The sequence below is a fragment of the Solea solea genome, chromosome 4, assembly GCF_958295425.1.
Source record: "Solea solea chromosome 4, fSolSol10.1, whole genome shotgun sequence".
Classification (NCBI taxonomy): Eukaryota; Metazoa; Chordata; class Actinopteri; order Pleuronectiformes; family Soleidae; genus Solea; species Solea solea.
The window spans coordinates 23,808,635-23,816,478 of record NC_081137.1 but is presented as its reverse complement, the minus strand read 5'-3'; positions in this window follow the sequence as shown (position 1 = coordinate 23,816,478).

The window sequence follows — 7,844 nt, the reverse complement described above, 5'->3', positions numbered from 1 at the left end:
AGCACACATGTAGAAAAAGAAGATAAAACTATGTGATAAATATTTAAAATATTTACATATATACAATGTATACATTTATTTATTTATTAATTAATCATTTATTTAATCCTAACCCTTGAACTTTGTATTATATTCTCTCTTGGACCCCTATTATATTATATTATATTATATTATATTATATTATATTATATTACATTACATTACATTACATTACATTATATTAAAATCATTCATTCATTCATTCATTCATTATGCAGATAAAGAAAGGTGAGAAAGTGCAGTAGCACACGTTGTGACACATACATGAGGAGTAATATCATGTGATTTGTGAAAGTGCAGTCGTTACACTGCGCTGGTGTTTAGGTCAAAGCCATAAACAGATAACTAAATCAAATAAACACAAACTGAAAACAACTCTAAGAATGTTCTTGTAAACACTTGTAAACACTTGTAAAGTGTTCATAGGGTTTGGTGTGAGCCACAGGAGACCTCAGCTCAGCATGACCTGAACAAACATGAAGATCTTTGACCAGGATACAAGTCACTGTTCACATTATTAGGTACAGTGGGTGTACCTAATAATGTGAATGTGGCGCAAGAGTAGCTCCATTGTGTGTAAACCCTGGATAAGGCTGTAGTGTGTGTCATATCTTTGGAGGTAGCCTTTCGTTTAAAAGACAACTGGAAGTGCCATAATCTCATCTGACATTAAAAATTGGGATTAACAAGATTACTGGAGCACTCACAATTCAACCCTATAATGTTGTTTCCCCCAACAACACTATACATTTTCCAAAATATTTCATTTTCATGTAGAAAATCGTATATATCGTAAATCGTAATATATATATATAAGAATATACAAGGAAAAAAACCAAATAAAGAACATTATAGAAAAGTGTTTCTCAATCCGCCGTCCTGCATGTTTTAGATCAGGGGGCTAAAAAAAAGGCATTGAAATAATAATATTTATGATAATATTTCACATCATTTCTAAATGAATAGAAACATATTTATGATACTAAATGAATCTATTAATAATAAAATAAAACCCATACAGAAATAACCCATTACAACAACTTTCCATCATAAGTCACTGAGATATGACAGCAGATGCAGATAAACAGTAGATAAATCTCTACTTCAACATATCATGTGTTGCAAAGTCTAATATAAATACATAGAATATTAGACTTTGACGACACACAACCAAAAACACAAGAGAATGAATAACATTTTTATGCAGCACAACATTTTCCTGTGACCTTTCAGTGAAGCGTGACCTCTGTGCTCGGATCACCTGCAGTAAACGAGTGAACTGTGTCGTCTATAAAACTAGTTTCACTGTAAAAACAACACTAACACAACAGAACTTGTGTTACTTTGGCACTTTACTCATAATAATGTACATTTATTTACCTCGGATTTTAACTGCTGTCATGACTCGTGTGTGAAATCACCTGTTCAGAACAATGACACACCTCCTTCATCATGAGACCTACGCTAATTAAAATATGAGGCCAATCAAATTCACCTGTAAGCACTTGATTTGTCCACCGGGGGGCAGCAAAGACCCGGATATAAAGTAGAAGCTTCAGACACGAGCGGGTTTTAATGGATTCATGATCTCAGTCTCAACCTTTAGACCAAGAATGATTTGATAGAAAACATCATCTTCTAAAGTTTCATATTCTCCTACGATGGAATATTATGACCTCACCTGTGGATTATGTCGATTATTTGACAATTTTAACACAACGAAATAAATAATCTTGTGATAAACGATGACAGGATGGAGGACAAGATATTTTACACACACATGCAGTGGAAGCTCCTGTGTGTGTGTGTGTGTGTGTGTGTTCAGTGGATTCAATGGTCAAGTTTTACTCAACGGTCACATGAGAGACACACACACACACACACACACACAGTGTTCCAGAGTTCCAGAGGCCCAGGCTCAGTCATCTACCCTCCTAAAACACTGTGTGTGTGTGTTTGAGTGTCTTCCTGTTGTTTTAGATTCCACTTCACTCCCCCACTGCTGCCAATCCATGACCTCTGACCCCCACTGAACCCAGCTGTCAGCTGTCCTGGCCTCATGGGACAACTCTCTCTGAGTGTGTGTGTGTGTGTGAGTGTGTGTGTGTGTGTGTGTGTGTCTTATTCTCTCTGTCTCTCTATAAACTTTCTTTGGTCTGACTTTTAGCGTCACAAGAATAAAATGAAGTTCTCAGTTGGTTGTGATATGTTTTTTTAATGTAAATTATACAAGCAGAGGCATGAACTGTTGCAAAAAATATATTAATATCCATTTTAATAGTTTAAATAATGATGATGACAACACACAAGACTATACTACTACTGCTAATAATAACCTCACAAAGGGATCTGGATCCTGCAGCCCAGGAGTCGTGTCACTGAAGAGTGAGCTCAAGGAGGGTAATACTAATAATACTAATAATAAAAATGAGAATGATAATGGTGATAATAATAATAATTAAATAATAACTAGTACAAATTGTTGGTACGATAAACACACTCAGAGGAGTTTGCTCATTTACGTAGGGTGCAGATCGCCTAAATTGGCAGCAAATTTAAATTGACCGAGTTCAAAGCTCGTTTAAACGAACAAAAATAAAAGAAAAAGTCTCATTTTGTGACTTCTGCACAATTATTGCTACTTTAAATCAAAATGAATCATAACTTTGACTCAACAACACATAAAAAGACGAAAATAACACATTTTTAAAGCCTGAATATGTGATTTATAAAAACACACACACATACACCCCCAGGACGTCCATATAAGGACTTGTGTATTATTCCCATGGCAATGTACCAAGGATGCACCTGTGGCACAGATCCGTGCTGCATGAGCACTGAAGCCTGTGCTGGGTTAAAGCACTGGTAAGTTGTTATGTACCATACAAAAAACATGAATCACAGAAAGTAGAACCATAGAAGACAATAAATCACATACAGGTGTATGTGTCACTCATAAATCTGTTTACATCGTCACAAAGGAGGCCACCAGGGTATAAATAATTACAATTAAGACATAAAATATCAGAGAATTATTGATATAAAAGGACTTTGTGTTGGCGCATTAATAACAATAATAACAACAACACAACAAGAAGTAAACTCGCAGGACGGCTTCTCCCTTCATTTTATCAGGTTATTGTTTAAAAATGAATAAATGAATGAAATTATTGTCACACGATCTTATTTTTTGTATTTTGTTGGAATAAAGCGACGCCAAAACAACAACAGGACGAGTCAGGAGCCGCTGCCAAAATCACCACTAAAACACTAAATATCCTCTCTAGTCTCATCAAAACTCATTACCTCTCCTCATATACATAATCCTCATTAATCCCACTTGTGCTCATGAACAACGTGTGAAAAAAAGGAAGAAGAGGAAGAAAAAAAGAAAAGAAAAGAAAAGAAGAACTCTTTGAAATGAGAGCGAGAGAAAACGCTTCATTCCAGCGTTTGGCGCCTTCAGACAAAAATATCTCAGGAGACCATTAAAAAAATGTCAAATTCAATTATGTCGTCCTCTCATTTGCCTCCTAAAAGACATCACACACACACACACACACATACACACACACATGCATGCATACACGCACACACACACACACACACTTATGTAAAAAGTGAATGAAAGGAAGAGGAAGTCCTGAGGGCTTTGAAAGCATGATTGGGAGAAAGCTCTTGTGCTGCGGAGAAAGGAGAAGGTGAATAACAGACTGTGGTGGAGTGGAGAGCTCCATTCTCAGTGCCAGAGAGGGAGACCCCTCATGGGGGGTGGGTGAAGGCCCCAGAGGGCCCTCGGCAGCCCGGGACCTGTGCTTAATGAGAAATTCCTGGGGATTTAGAGGGGCGCAGAGGTCTTCATTTTCTCACTGCGCCCACGGGCCCCCAGCAGCCCCGGTGGTGAGGTTTCTCTTTCAGCCCTGAAACGTCCCCAGAGGAAGAGGGGAGTCCCCCCCCCCCCCTCCATTCAGTCCGCCTGCCTGCTGGATTATGTATATGAGACGTGGGTTTGCAGGATCACAACCTACCACCTCCTGCACACTGCAAAAAATGTCAACAAGCCATTTAAAGCTGCACCTGCTGCGGCGAGGAGGAACCGACCGTCGCATCCCGGCTCATTAAGACGGGGCTCATTCACAGGGAGGAGCAACAGGAGAGACACGAGAGACAGGAGAGACACGAGAGACACGAGAGACAGGAGAGACACGAGAGACACGAGAGACACGAGAGACACGAGAGACACCAGAAACAGGAGAGACAGGAGCGACAGCAGAAACAGGAGAGACAGGAGAAACAACATAAAATAAAATGAATGACGAGGACAGGTGAATAAAGAGGACAGGTGAATGATGAGGATAGGTGAATTGGCGCTAATTAAGGTCCCTGAGTGAGTGACACGTGTGACCTTTGACCCATGTTGACGGACACATTTTGCTTTTACATATTTTATTTTGTCAGCACTTTAAATTAAAAACAATTCATGTGAGTTGTGTGTTCCTTGTCCTTTTTGCACAACAACAAGAAAAAGTGACTAAGAAACTTTTTTACTTTAACTTAAATACATTTTTAGACCAGTACTTTTACTTGTACTTCAGTAAAGTAGTGGTACTTTGACTTGAGTAGAATATTTCAGTACCTCTTTCCACCTCTGAACTCAGCAGGTGTCGGTTGTTCCAAACGTCTTGGAGAACTCACCACAGATCCTCTCCTTCTGTCTCTGCATGTAATCCCAGACCATCACCTCCAGGACTTCAGTTCTTCTTTATGCTTCAGATAGTTCTTAATGACACTGGCCGTGTGTTTGACGTCATTGTCCTTCTGCAGAAAACACTCTGGGCCAATCAGTCGCCTTCCTGATGGTGTTGTTATTCCTGAACCTGACCCAGATCCTCCAGCATCACCTTCACTGTCGCCTGCAGACTTTGACTCATCAGGCCAGAGCCACTACCTGCTGCCATGTTTCCAGTTTGTCCACGTGTGTCCAGACTTCTCTGAGCTGATGGACAGTGTGACGTGTCACAATCTGCTGGAGTTTCCTTGGCTGACCAACAGCAGCACATGTTGAAACCCCGGTGTGCTTTGAAATCTTTGTTTGTGACAGACATTGCTCATGTACCAGTAACTAACTACCTTGTGTGTTGTTGCTGTTCTCAGACCTGTGACTGTGAGTCTGGCTGTTCTTCACCCAGCGTGAAGCCTCCTCCTCCTCCTCCTCCGCAGCTGTTTCCCTTTCAGTTAACGACTGTGTTTCACCTGCGTGATGAAGATGAGGATCATTTGCACCTGTTTGGTTGAACTGGTTAATCACAGACCTGAGTATAATCCTGCAAAATCAGTGCAGATGTATCTACAAGAAGTTAAAAACCTGCATTTAAACGTCTTCACCTGGGTTTAAATATCCCGGCTAATTCTAGTGTCAAAGTGTGTGTGTGTGTGTGTAATGAGCAGTGATGTGGACTCACTGCTGAGCTGCAGCTGCCCTCGTCAGAGCGTCTCAGCACCAGACCTTTGGACCTGCTATGGTCCCTGGGCCCCTGGCTGAGACCCTCTTACAGCTGTCCCACGCCTCGGCTGAGCTTCACAGCCAGAGGACATTGTCCTGCGAGAGCTCTCGCTGAGGAACCACTCGGCCGTCGAGGCCTGAACTAAACAAACCCCGCAGTCGGCGGTTTGACGGCTTCGCAGGTACAGAGACGGACTCGACTCCTCGGGAGGCCGCCATTCATGAGGAGGCATTAGTGGAACGTCACGCAAAGCTTCTCAATTCATTTCTGCATTGGCTGCATCTTTGGGGTTTGGCCTGGACTGACCTCAGCCAAGAAAGACCTGGTTTAGTGCAGTCTTTGTGTCATAAACACGATCATGCACCAGATTCATGAGTGAGTTTAAAGCGTAATTACAACAGAAATGAATTATTAAATGAGTGGACGTGTGGTCAGTGGCACCAGAGAGCTGCAGCTAAACCATCAGGAGAACTTTGAGGTTCTTTAGAAAACAGAAATTCTGTTTTCTGCCTCCGGCTAAAAATTAAAACATCCGAATGCCGTTTGTCCACCGTTTAGAACGAAGTGTAAAGAAGTTGTCTGTGTGGGAGGAATGTCCGGCTAATTGGTTTGTTAAAATGAGAGCGGGTGTGAGGAGAGAGACAGGGAGAAGAAAATTCTCTCTCCTTTCTCTCAGCACAGACAGGTTAAATGTGCAGTTAGCCTCGGACAATGGATCCGTCCTTTCATATGCAAAGATGAGGTATATGGAGTGAGCCGGGGTTTTGTGGCCGGTGTTCAGATTTCAATTGAGAAGCACCAAAGCGTGACGGTATCCACCAAACCCCCCCCCCCCATGCCTCCCACTTTACCTCCTCCCTCCCTCCCTCCCTCCGTCTCCTCCACCTCGCGTGTTTCCCTCCATCCTCACACGTCTTCCTCTCTGTGTCAGGAGAGTTTTTCAGATTCATGTTCACAGCTCATGTACGAGGACAGGTGTGGAGGCGAGGTCGACGGATGTTTATCGTTTATCTTCATTTCTGCAAAATCACAGCCTTTTTTTATTTATGAGAAACAAAAGAACTTGACGTCATCAGTTTGTTTGATGTGAAGTGTGTACGTGTCACACACTCATGCAGGGACACACATCTGTTCACATCGTCACAAAGGAAGACAGAATATTAGAGAATAGGATTTTTATTGATATACAAGGACTTTGAGTTGGTGCATTAATAACAACTAGAAATAAAGACTTATTAACAACTTCATATAGAAAATCCTCGTTGTTATACGTGTATGTAGCCGATGTGGAATCATGTGTATCCCTGTATGTTTGAATGTTCTGTATAAAGTGTCCATGTGGTCTGATATGTAACCAGTTTATATTTCTTTAATGTGAATCCATAAAGTATCCAGAGTCAAATAAACGTGCTCGACTACAGCGACTGGAGCGACATCCCATCTCAACACCATCACAACAGAATTAGGACAGTGAAACGCAGTGAGTGGGTTTTTCAAACCAAAGAAAGAAGAGAGAAAAACAGAGTTTGGGGGGTGGTCGTGGAGGGAGGGGGGGCGAGGGGGTGAAAGGGCTTGTCATACAAAGACTGAAGCCGTGAAATGGTGCTTGTAAAAGCCGTCGCTGGTCGTCTCATTGAGTTGTCAATCTGCCCGGCAGGTCCTCGTATGATGAGTCCTATCACAGAGCAAACAGGAGGGCTGAGGATGACTGAGGATGACTGAGGATGACCTAATGCAGCATCAGCTCCCTCCACTTTCCTCCTCGCAGAGACTTGAGTGACACCGGCCTTTATACATCGCCCTGTGGCGCCATGGCAGCAGATGGACCCGACCAATCACACGGCTGCTGGACGCTGGCTCACTGGTCAGTGGAGAGGAGGACGGAGGAATACAGGTTGTGCAGAGAGAAAAATGCCAGCAGCAACGGCAGCAGCAGCAGCAGCAGCAGCAGCAGCACAGAGACAAAGAGAAAACTGTTACACGTCAGGAAGTTGAGTATTTAAAACAGTCATGTGCAACTTTCAAATATAAACAAATGTCCGGTGGATTGAAACCACAGTGATAATGATATTTCTGACCCGTCCCAAACCTGAAACCTTCAGATTCTGCTGCTCTGTCACGTCTTAATAACTCACCAGGCTGTTAGACGCTCAAAGCAGAACAGAGGTCCAACAAAAGTCAGAGTGTGGATACACGACACGTGGGAGAACCAGGACAGGACTGAGGTTAAACTTAGACGGACACATCGCCGTGTCAGTTCACGTGTGAATGAACGTTAAATGTGCCGCCACTGTGTTC